This window comes from Ptychodera flava, chromosome 5 (genome assembly GCF_041260155.1).
Source record: "Ptychodera flava strain L36383 chromosome 5, AS_Pfla_20210202, whole genome shotgun sequence".
Lineage (NCBI taxonomy): Eukaryota > Metazoa > Hemichordata > Enteropneusta > Ptychoderidae > Ptychodera > Ptychodera flava.
The window spans coordinates 8,571,299-8,584,435 of record NC_091932.1 but is presented as its reverse complement, the minus strand read 5'-3'; the positions used below and the strand labels follow the sequence as shown (position 1 = coordinate 8,584,435).

At 38.6% G+C, this 13,137-nt stretch overlaps 1 long non-coding RNA gene across 2 annotated transcripts in view; it reads left to right on the top strand.

Moving 5' to 3' along the window:
* The window catches only part of LOC139132926 (uncharacterized), a 138,685-nt gene extending 127,743 nt beyond the window's left edge, over positions 1–10,942 (top strand). The window contains exon 4 of one of the 2 annotated variants that reach the window (XR_011552489.1): positions 10,695–10,942. This is a non-coding gene — a long non-coding RNA (uncharacterized lncRNA). The remainder of the gene's footprint in view (positions 1–10,694) is intronic. The other variant, XR_011552487.1, reaches the window with a different exon arrangement.
* The last annotated feature ends 2,195 nt before the right edge of the window (positions 10,943–13,137 follow it).

Here is a 13,137-nt window from a genome sequence, read left to right as displayed (position 1 = left end):
CCCTGGTACCGACCGATACGGTAGGTTAGTTACTGCCCGGCCTGGCATGGAATGTGTTGGTTATTATGATAGCTAAATACCTTATAAACAATGGTTGTTTTCAATGACCACCTAGCTTCCCCAAAGACAGATTAGTCAGGTGATCGTTGTACTCAAACGTCCAAATAGGCATTTACCATATGGCGTTGCACTGGATTTGGTGCACTGGGCTGTTGATATCAGGTGAGATGTATCAGGAACACTGTGTCAAATGTTTGGCATTTCAAATAAGCAGGGGCCGCGAGGTAACTCCGACTCAACAACTTCAATCCAAAAGAAATCACAATGCGCTTTTTATCATTGCTGTAACAAAAATTACTTCACTACAATAACTATGTAGTGCTTACTACACGAATTCAAGGTATAGCATCATGTCTTCAGTGCATTTCTGGCGGCACTTTGACAATTTATTTTGGTAATGGATCGATGATAAATTTTATGCTGGGACCGTCAAGAAATAACCATTATTTGAATCGTTGTCTGGTATGAGTAAAACCTGTCGTCAGTTTCATATTAGAGATTCGAATTCGGTCAGTTTAATCTTCAACAAACCATGGATTCTTAATGAGAACATTAAGCTTATTGGTGGTACAATGGTAGGCTCGGTCGTGTTCCTGGTTCGGAAAAATTTTATTGTCTAATTGCTTTGCTCGCCTACTTCTCACGTCATACTTACTACACAATTTTTGTATCTTTAATTGCTTATACATTTCTTACGGATTTTACAAGTTTCGTTATTGAGGTGTAGAAGTAAACGATTTGATTGCAAGGTAATTCATTGATGCCCACCATTTGCCTTATATGCTATGCTTTGATATGATATCATGTGTTCTATTAGCACTCATGTTGATACGATTCACGAAAAGATGATATTGGGTAACAACGTCCAAGCATTTTCAAAAATTGATAATACATTATATGATATAACATACATATCGCACACCTGTGTATAACTTTGAGATTCCTATTGCTGTTGTTAGGTCGCAAAATTTCTGAGATAATCACACAGAAAATACGTTTTTCCTATAATGCATCATATTCGTTTCTTAAGATCAAGCACGTCACGATGAAAGCTGTTCATATACACATGTCAATTCGTCTATAACGTTTTTTCCGGACAAATAGTTCCAGTGCCAAGATTATAGTATGGTACTACAGCCATCGACAGTGAAAAATTTGCACAAGCTCGTCTCGTAGTGAAAATAATGAATTGTATTTTTTACTGTATATTTTATGTTAGCTCGCTCTTTTGTTTCAGTTCTACACATACATGTGGACGGTTTAACTGTTATAACACAGCCACTACACTCGGGTCATGTCCTATCATCTACAATACTCAAATGTGACCATGATGTTCCAGAACTGAACAATAGAAGAGTGGTCAAAGCGTGGACAATGATATCTGACCAGACTGGCAAAGAAGAGTTGGTATTTTTAGAGACTGATCTAAAGGACGGGATGGGATACGGCCGTTATCGAGATCGTGTGAATATTGCTGGATCAAAAGCCGATTTGAACATCACTAGACTCGAAGTTGCAGACACGGGTGACTACAAATGTGATATTGATTACTACGTAGAAGGTTTGTACGGTGAAGGGAAGACAAGACTCAAAGTTTACGGTACGTTTTATGTTCACAAAGATTTGTAGGTTAAACTCGGCTTCAAAGTTACTCATGCATTTTGTGTTTGTCACTCTTTTACGCAATGAAATTAATAACACATATACGGTGTATATATGCTCAAATTGAAAAGTCATATGCTCGATTTGAAGGGACTGCGGTGTAAGGCAGTTTGGCAATTAAAGTGTCACCGGAATATACGATGAAATGAGCGAAGTATTATTATATTAAAATTGATACTTAGACATTATAAAGCACACCCAGCGACGGTATACCACGAGATTTTGACCAGCTCACTCCATATACGCACTCGCTATAGCTCGTGAATATATGTCGTCAACAAGTCAATATCGTGTGGTGCAAGGTCGTTCTGCATGATTATCGGTTACATAGCTGTAGGAGTGTCATTTATGGTGCGTCAGACATGTGACGAATTCTTGTGAAACTATGGATATGAATTTAACTCTCTGGTGTGAGAAATTCAACTCGAATACAAAGAACCTTCGCACTAAACTTACTCAAACTATTATTTTTGTTTGCCTGGTCGGTGTTAAATATATTTATCCCCTGCAACGCTGGCAATGCTGGACAAGACCCCTATCACTGGTAGCGATGCTGTGCTCCGGGCAGCTACAACACCGGCAAAATTAAGGAATACCCAACTCAAGTCTTTGTGGGTGAAATGGGCCACCAAATGGGTGACCATTTAATGAGAAACTGTAACTGTAAAATACATCGAACAGGCCACTAATTGATGACACACATAGTACAAAACGTGTGACCTTACAATAACTAACCTACTTACACATGTGATAAAATTAAAGTTGTAAAGGTGAGATACATCAATTAGGCCACAAAATTGGTGACCAATAAACTGACACACACAAACAAATTTCCTTACAATGATTAACATGCTTATAACTGGGAAATACATAAAGTGGGCCACAAAATGGGTGACCAATTAACAGTCTAACAAAGTATTCACCTACATAGATAACTCATTTAATCTTGCCCCAATCTTGTGGGGCCCAAACACAAATCCATAAATGGTAAAATGCGGTGGAAAGGGGAGGAGGAGGGCGTTGTTAAAGTTCGGATGAGGTCCAGCTGCTGAAATTGCAGTCTTCCCTGGAGGACCGTCTCAGGGCAAAAGTGGATACTACAAGCCTACTCGATGACCTCTTGAACCCTGCCACAGGTGGCGCTGTATGAACGTTTGCAGGAGATAAAATTCCTTGCTTTTGTAACTTCTTCTACCTGAGATAGGCGTTGTTACAAAGGAAGTAAGTATCTTCCATGCATTAGCAAGCACCTACAAACTCTTCACTCCAACTTCTCGAATTTTTGGCCTCCACCTGCCAAACGCATGAGAGCTTTTCAATAGTAGAAGTCAATCTGTCCGTCCGAAGACAACGCTGGTGGAGATCACAAAGAAGTCTGAGTTAAAAGTAATAACTTGAAAATTTAATTTGTGGAATATTTGGGTGCATTATTGTAGAGGAGATGGCCTGCATAACTAGAAAATGTTGGAATATTATGGGGGTTTTCATAAATTTGACAACTTTAATGTGATGATGGAGTAATATAATTTATACTATGAAAATATCCAAATCGCTGCAATAACCGAGACATGTGTTACTTCAGAGATCACTGATGAAACTGTCTCAATACCAATCTACACTCTTTTTCGTCGTGACCGTGTTGAACAACGAGGAGGTGGTGTGTGTTTGTACGTAAGCAACCTGCTCCACCCAAGGTCGTTAAACTTTGACACTGGCAACATAGAATCCATTTGGTGTGTCGCGCGTCCCTATTGGTTACCGCGGAGTGTTTCACAGCTTCTGATTGGTTGCATATACCACCCACCTGGTAATGACGATAAACCAGTGACGAGCCATGTGCAGGAAATTATTGACATGATAAGATCGAAGTCACCAGAGTCAGGTATCATCATACTTGGCGATTTTAATCGAATGAACATTCAACCCATATTAAATAGTTGTCAATTGAAACCAGCTGTTGATATTCCTACCAGGGGTAATGCTACATTAGATCTTATATTAACTAATATGCATTCATTTTACAATTCTCCAACCAGTATTGGGCCACTTTGTTCCTCTGATCATTCAATGATAATTATGAATTCTGGAGAGAATTTTAAACTTCCTGCTAAAAAGGTCAGTTACAGGCCATTTAAAGATTCTAGCAAACGTGAGTTTGCGAGATGGCTATTTAGTCAGGACTGGCACGCAGTCTACTAAAGTGTGTCAAGTCAGGATAAAGTGACCACCATTTCTCTCATCTGTTACTTCTGCTATAAATCAGTACTTTCCTCTTAAAACAACAAAAATTCATGCAACGGATAAACCCTTCATTACCTTACAAATTAAACGTATGATTATAAACCGCCAGAAAGCGTACAATACTAATAAACTAGTTCTCTACAGGTTTTGGAGGAACAAAGTAAAGCAAGCAATACGTCAAAATAAGATACAGTATTACTCAAGAAAGATAGAAAGCTGTAAGAAAGGAGACAGCAGACAGTGGTGGAAAGAGATCAACAGAATATGTGGGCGTACTAAATCTGGGTGGTACACTGAAATTGAAGTTAATGGAAAGAAATTAAATGGCACTGATTTGGCTGATGCAATTAATTCACACTTTGTAAATATTACTAAGGATTATATCCCACTTGATATGACAAATTTGTACAGGGCCTTCGGTAAATGATGCTCTTCCAACTATAACTTATGAGGGGGTTGTAAAATTGTTGAAGTTGCTACCAATGAATAAGGCGGGGGGGGGCTGATCTCATATCAAATAGAATTCTGTCTGAATTTGCTGAGGAGTTAGCCCTACCCTTGGTTACATTTTCAATGCATCGTTGCAGGACAATTTAGTACCATCACAACTGAAGGAAGCAATCATAATCCCCCTTCCAAAGACCAGTAACCCAACATCGCTTGATGACTTTAGGCCAATTTCACTAACAACAGTATCGCAAAGGTATTTGAATGCATCATTGGAAGTGGATAAAATACGAAATAAAAGGTAAAATTGATGAAAAACAATATGCATCGGTAAAAAGATCATCATCATCATCTTTGCGCTTGTAGATATGTTGCAAAATTGGATAGAACAATTAGAAGGGCAGGGAAATTTGGTTAGAGTGTGCTTTTTAGACTTTAGTAAAGCATTTGACAAAATAGATCATAATATCTTGATGTCAAAACTACTGAAACTTGGCATAAATACCAACTTAGTTAAATGGGTAGCACACTTCTTGTACAATCGTAACCAACGGGTTAAGGTTGGTGACTGTTTGTCTAGCTGGCAAGGTATTCGGGCGGGTGTTCCCCAGGGTACAAAATTAGGACCCCTACTTTTTACAATAATGATTAATGACATCCAAGAGAGTATCCAATGCTCTCACTATATTTTCATGGATGATACTACATTGTCTGAGAGTTTTCATTCAAGAACACCTATTCATTCTTCTATGCAATCAGTTTTAGATGATGTAAGTGCATGGGCAGACAAAAATAATATGAAATTAAATAAAAAAAAATGAAAAGAAATCATAATTTGTTTCGCAAAACAGTTCACCAAACCTCAGCCCTAACAATTTCTAATATTGAGCTGGGTGAAGTTGACAATTTTAAATTCTAGGGTTGACTATAAATAATAAGTTGAAGTGGGATAGACATGTCAGCGAATTGCTTAGCAAGGCCTCACAAAGGTTGCATATCTTACGTGTATTAAGTAGATTCGGTGCATCTGTGCAAGATCTGAAAAGTATTTATGTCTCACTTGTAAGGTCAACATTAGAATATGCTTGTGTGGTCTGGCAGGGAGGGTTAACGGAAAAACAAAAACAACAGTTAGAAAAACTTCAGAAGAGGGCCTTCAAAATTATTTACCCATTGCTTCATATAGGGAAGCACAAAATATGCTTCAACTAAAATCATTAGAAGAAAGAAGACAAGATATTTGTAAGAAATTTGGTGAGAGTATTCTAAAGCCAGACCACAAATTAAATCACCTTGTTCAACCTAACATAATCATAGATATCCAACGAGAAACTGTAGCATTAGAAGTTTTCGATCAAAAACCAAGCATAAAGATTCCAGCCCAGTTGTTTATAGTGTTAATTTTTACGTAATTGAATGCGTTTTATCAATTGTTGTTTGTTGTTGTTGATGATGCGTTTATTTTTTGCAAGAGTATAACTCTGTATTTTTATAAATTTTAGAATTGTACCTCATAATTTGACCTAAAGGTCACCATTTTGAGGCATATAAACCATTATTATTATTATTATTATTATTATTATTATTATTATTATTGTACTTGGGCCTCAGCCCAAGTACATTTGTTTCATTCCGTGGGAAAAAACTGTAAGGTATAACCATTTCTGGCTGAGACCAGGGAGGGCAAAACGTATTGGCTTCATCTTTCTTGGCATAATAAATGGCGTAATGATGTTAACTGAATGGAAGTGCTGCTCTCAGCCAGTCTTGAATAAGTGAGATGTGAATATAATGCTTCTCTATCTGAGTTTTTGCCACAAAATCTTCTGAATATAATCAAAATGTGCATCGAAATGCAACAATTAATGCACCTCCGTTTACTAGGCGATGGCACGACCCTTGCTACACCCACTGGACGAGCCAAAGTGGGAGGGGTAATTTCGGTTTGGTCGAACAGGAGGGCTCGAGACCAGAATTTAACATTTAAACTTGAAACATGTTTAATCACTGACAAGATGCGGATTAGTGTTAATCAAAGAGAAAGTTTGAAAAGCAAAGGTTTTATATCCCGGACACAATGAAAAACATTACGACTGGAAACTGTACCCCCGGTTGAGAATAGTAATGCCCACAGCGATGGAGAACACTTATCCTTGAGCTGAGAAAACCAGACCATCATTTCGAAATAGAGCTGCAGATTCGAGAAGCTCGTTAAAAATAGCTAGGTACGCCCCATAAAGGGGTGGTTTCGAGTCTTGAGGGCAAATTTCGCCTCCTTCATTTAGAAATCGTACGTTTGTTTTTCCAGGGGAACACATCATTTGACACAAAATTTGCATGAAAAGGGGTCGCCAGTAAGCACGTGGTCAAATCTGGCATAAGAAACAATATGAAATGTTGGGTAAAGCCAGTCCAAAATAAACTGATTTGAACTTTTGTGTTTTGTAATTTATACCACTGCAGTAACATGACTTTTTTTGACAACATCACACAATGTAATACGTTTTGAAACTGAATACTCCGACGTATTCTGTGTCCCCTTTGCTAAAAAATACTGTATGCCGATTACCATGTAAGGAGATGATGACGTCAAGACAGATTTGTAGTGCGTTTGGTCTTGGATGGTGCACGAAGTTTTGTCGAGGTAGCTTGTGTATTTATTTCCTAAATGGGTGATATTAGGGTCGATCTAAAAGAAGGCCGAAAAATGTTATGATACTCTAAGCGAGCTGAACTCCAATGCGAATGGTTGGATAATTTGGAGGATGTCTAGACTGATATCGTCTCATTACTAGATTATTTGGCGGTCAGTATTGAATTTCAACTGCGTCACAAGTTTGCGTCGAACGGTCAACGAACGATATTTTAGAAATCTGGAGACATGGCACATCGCAGTTTTATTTTAGTATTTTATATTTTACAAAAGATGTAAGAAGCAATGATTTTGTTGAAAATTCTGAAAAAAAATATAGGAAGATTGATCGCGAACACATTTTCACTTGGGGGTCAACTAGCCCTGCGTACGATGCTGTGTGTTCCGCTACAGCTACCGCCCCGCTCACCACAGCCCTGCAAAGACCCGTACGTTGGGTCGGTGACTTCAAATCCATTTTGGGACTTGACGTAAAAAGCCAAATTACTGCCGAAATTCAGCGTTCTTGGGCCCAAGTCGTATCCCAGCCTACCTCAGCTACTCGATCGCTTCCAAAAATGACAGTCTTTATTCACTTCTCGTAAATAACCGTCGATGTCGGCAACTCTCTCGCTGGCCCTGCGTACGATGCTGTGTGTTAGCTGTAGCACATAGCATCGTACGCAGGGCTAGGGGTCAACATGGGGTCGCAGCCATGTTGCCTCAAAACTTATTTCTGTCTGCACTCAAACTCAAAAATGTCGCATATGAACCTGAAAAAATCGATGTAATTTTGTCAAACTTCGGCGAAATTTCAGCCTATAGACAAAATTTCATCTAGGTAAGGTAAATTTACTGAAATTTGATCGACAAATAATCCTGAGCTTGAACGTGACAGCTCGCCTTCTCCGGGAAGTCATGCATCCGGCCAGCTGCCCATATGGCGGGTGCATGAGATTGTTTTCAAGCGACGGCGGCAGACCGTACGGGGCTCTGGATATGAACCTACCGCCGGTGTAGCTGTAATAACTGTTGGGTTGTTTTTAATCACCACGGACGAAGTCCAAGGGGACTTATAGGTTTGGTCATGTCCGTCCGTCCGTCCGTCCGTTCACGCCTAGTACCCAACCCCATACAGATGCACGTCGATTTGTTTCACAATGCTATCAAATTTGGCCGTGTTAGAGGACTTTTTAGTTTACACCTCCATAGACTCCCATGTATAAGGCAGTTCTCCATAGACTCGCATGTATGATGCCAAGAAAAATAAAAATTTAGTTTCTCATCGTATTCATATTGCCTAAAGGATGCAGTGACAGTTTTTTTGTCCCCACGGATAAAGTCCAGGGGGCTTATAGATTGGCTCATATCCGTCCGTGAGTCCATCAGTGAGTCCATCGGTTCACGCAGATATCTCAGACATTTTGACAAAATATCATGTGACCTTGGTTAACTTTGACTCAATATACATTATTGTCCATAACTCAGTAACCACAAGTGCTAAACCTTTCATATTTGGTATGATGGGACACCTTATGACGCCACATATTGTACCCCATTAATTATGTGCATATCTAATTATGAGCGAGCCAATAGAGCAAGAGGTCTGATTTCTGGTATATAGGGATAAGTTAACAATATAATTTGTTTGACAAAACTTCACTTGACCTCAATGACCTTTGACCTCAAATATACATATTTGTCCACAACTCAGTAACCACAAGTGCTACACCCTTCATATTTGGTATGAAAGGACACCTTATGACACCATATATTGTACCTCATTAATTATGTGCATATCTTATTTTGAGCGAGCCAATAGAGCTAGAGGTCTGATTTTTGGTATATAGGAATAACGTAGCAATACAATTATTATGACAAAATGTGACGTGACCTCAATGACCTTTGACCTCAAATATATATATTTGTCCACAACTCAGTAACCACAAGTGCTACATCCTTCATATTTGGTATGATAAGACACCTTATGACACCACATATTGTACCTCATTAATTATGCGCATATATAATTTTGAGCGCGCCAATAGAGCTAGAGGTCTGATTTTGGTATATAGGAATAACTTAGCAATACAATTATTTTGACAAAATGTCACGTGACCTCGATGACCTTTGACCTCAAATATATATATTTGTCCACAACTCAGTAACCACAAGTGCTACACCCTTCATAAATGGTATGATGGGACACCTTATGACACCACATATTGTACCTCATTAATTATGCGCATATCTAATTCTGGGCAAGCCAATAGAGCTGGATGTCCGATTTTTGGTATATAGGGATAACTATAGGGTAGAAATCTAAATATGCCCATCTAAATATTAGACATCTACCATCGAGAACAAAAGAAATTTGCTGTAATTTGAATATTTAAGGAGTTTAAGCAATTCCCGATAAAGAACCCCTGCCTCAAACTCCACAAAAGTTGCTAGACATATTTTGCCGTTGTCATGCCATTGCTTCGTTTAATAACCAGTTAATCAAATGCCTCATTGACAGGAGGAAATTCAAGACCATATTTGAATAGTAGTATATATTGTCCTCAAAATTACCCTATCACGGCCCAAGTACTCATTGCCTTCAGCAATACTGCCTTGTTATTATTATTATTATTATTATTATAAATGTTTTCTTATTCATATTCCTGATAGTTACGTCATAATTTGTTAGTGTGTCACATACAGAACAAGTTTAGTGAGTAAGCTTACAGCAATAACTTCACCGTTTGCTCAAATGCTCCTGAAATTTGTGTAGGCAATTTTAAAGACAAAGTTCCTAATCTTTTTATCAAAACATCGAAGTAATGTGAGTCGTGCAGCTTTAGCATGGAAACCTTTCGTTAATAAAAAGGCGCAAGGTACAAATATGGTTTTGACATACAGTGAGATAATAGGGCCACGGGCGATTACACACAGGGTCATACAGAACTGTTCGTGCGAATCTACCGTGATTCGGTTTGATTGAAAACCATGCAGAGCATGTGTGGGTTTTTCTTAGTCGGACAACGTATTGTTATGACTCCAGCCGTATCTTTATAAATTTTAGTATTTTGAACAATATCAATTTCTGCTTGAGAATGTTCTTTTATTATTGAATAATCATTTGAACTATTGGCAGAAAAACAGGGGTCCAAATTTCACCAGTATTGTGCCGGAACAGGATTTGATATTTAACAGAAATAAGAAAAGAAGTCTGCATGTCAGCAGAGAAACTTTTTCGACTACATACGCCAGTTGCTGATTGCTGGGTTTTCCAAATGACAACACTGAAGTGTTTTTTGCATGCACAAATCATAATTTTCATTTGCTATTTTCCCTGACTCTGTTGCCTTCTAGCGATGTTAAATATTTACTAAAATAATATTTGTATAATGACACTTTCAGAGTGAAGTTGCGAAGACGCAAACAGAACGGAAGAAGTTTTTGCACAATGATGTCAATACAAATAAGAGAGAATTGCTGGAAATTCCACTCGCTGCACATAGTGCATGAATCATCATCATAAAGGTGACAATCAATTCAAAGCATACATTTAGGCAATGATATACTGGAATCAGGAGTACTGCCATGAAGGAAGACTGCAGACGATGTACCGCCAAAGGGGTCAGCAGGCGCGATGTCTTCATAGCAGTTGAAAGTATCGAACCTTGAAATTTTTTTGATGGTTTCCATCAAGGTTAACAGTAAACCATAACACATGCAAATCAAATTTTACAGAAATACAGCGGTGAAAAGATGCTCTTACTACTTAGTCATTTCTCTATGCTTATTCTATAAATGTCTCACTTGAAATTGTATTCCACATTTCAGTAGAAAGATATCTGTCAATATGTTTATTTCCTGTTTTTAAACATCCTAACAATTCGACGAAGAGATCAAAATTTAATTTTTAACTTACATAAAGAATTATTTGATTCATTGAAACAGCTTAGGAAAGGTACTTCTCAATTATCTCACATTAAATAACTGTGTTCTGTTCTGTCCCGTTTGCGATTCGAAATAAAGTTTCCCGCCGTTCTTCAAAATTCATGTCGAAGTGCCTATGCTAAACTTGTTTACATGCGTCGTGTATGTGTTATGTCTGATGTTACCAATTACAACCGAATTGCAGTCCGAATTAAAACATTTTTGTCAACAGAACACCGTATACTGTACACAATGGGTCACATTTGCGACAGTAATTTATGACTGAGGTCCTATAACTTCCCGTTTAAGAAAATACTGCAAAGAATGCAGGGGGACATTTACGCAGTGCACCACCCGACGCGAAGCACAGGGCGGTACTCTGTACCCATGTCCGAGTGCATCCTTTTGCGATATTTTCGTAATAACCTACAGTTACGCTTTCACAAAATCTTGTGTTGTCTATTAGTCATTCCGGCTGGGCGCAAGTTGTGCGAAAGTTGCAAGTCTTGGGCCTCTTTTTTCAATACAAAGAGATTGTGTGAAGTGGTATTGCGAAGTAGAAACTGGAGTCTTGGTCGTGAAAAACAAAGCAAAGTCTTGCGAATCTTTGTTCTTTGCGTTGCGATTGAATGATTGACATTACATTACATGCTGCGAAAGCTAAACGGGTGCAACTTGCGAGAGTCTTATGAGCTAAGTAGCTCAATCGCCGCGCTGAAAATTATACAGTGTTGAACAGCGCCCTTAACCTTACAGTCACCGATATCGACAATTTCGGCGTTTTCGCACTTGACTAAGGTGAGCCGAGACTTGACGAGTTCCAAAATTTGCAGTTTCAATGCAGTGACTGATGCATATTAAAAAAAGTACTGTACCTTACAATCGTATATTTCAGTCGTAGATTTGATGATTCAAAATAGTCGCCGAGCTCAGTTGCCACTGCGATGCATATATCGTAACATTTCTGTCCGGGTGCTCTTGTGAGAGTTACAGGCAACAAGCGTGTCCGATATTTCATCGACAAGTGACCAGACCTTGCATGTAATCACTGTTCAACCTGCACCGTAAACCGTTGACGTTTTTCATCCATGCATGTAAGCAGTTCAGAGTTGAGAGTCATAGCCCTTCAGTCACCTTCGCTGGCGCCCGTAAAATCTGTTTCGCACTGTGACTTGGAGGCTCACTATCTACTAAGATTTAAATGACACTGAATGAGTAAAAGGTTATTAAATATCGCTGACCTTAAGTAAGTCTGATCACAGGAGTGACCGTCAATCAGCGATTGGAGCCGTAACTTGAGAAAAGTCCATTGCTAAACCTCCAGTGACTTCCAAATAATTACACACAGTGTACAAAAAGGTGAGCAACCGTTGGTCAACAAATTGAATGTAGCTAACTTGTTACCTCAAATAAATTGTATGAATAACAAGATCTGATTTTTGGCCAATTTTGCAAAATTCTTCCTTGAATAGGGTTCCGTCTGAGTACCTAATCAGGAATTCAAAGGTGTTGAAGTGCCCTTGGAATTCCTATATGGAGAGATTGAGTGATCGATCTTTACACGGCATCAGCCAAATTTTGTTAGTTCTGTAGTCAGCGCAGTCGTCACAGTCACAGTGGTATAACCACAAAGGGTGAAAAGAACGTGAATTCACCGTTAGGATCGCACTGGCCAGGCTCGCCACTAAAGCTCGGTAATCGGCCTCCCAACCAAAATCCATCGTCCATTTTTTCGCTGCTTCAGTGCTTGCTGTTTGCAAACGAAAAAGATTAAACCCCGTGTATCTCTTCTTGTATATCACATTTTCTAGAATACCTGCTCTCTGAATGTTTACCATCACAACAACAGCATTTTGTTTGCATGGATCTGTAGAAAGTGTTCATATTTTATGTGGGACAAAACATATTTCAGTAATTGTGTGTTACATTCTGTGATTTCGTAATGGAAAGGACGTTGACGAGATTGATCTGCGGACAAAATATTATTGACTTAGTTTTGAAGATAATAATGATGAATTTAAAGGGCCAGTAATGCTAACTTTTGATGATTTTTTCCATTATTTTCATTTTATATGTCAATTACAAGTTCTTACTCTAATCCTAAAAGAATATTGAAACAGCCATTACTTCGCTTTCACCGATGCGTCTATATGTGTAAAATGCATTGT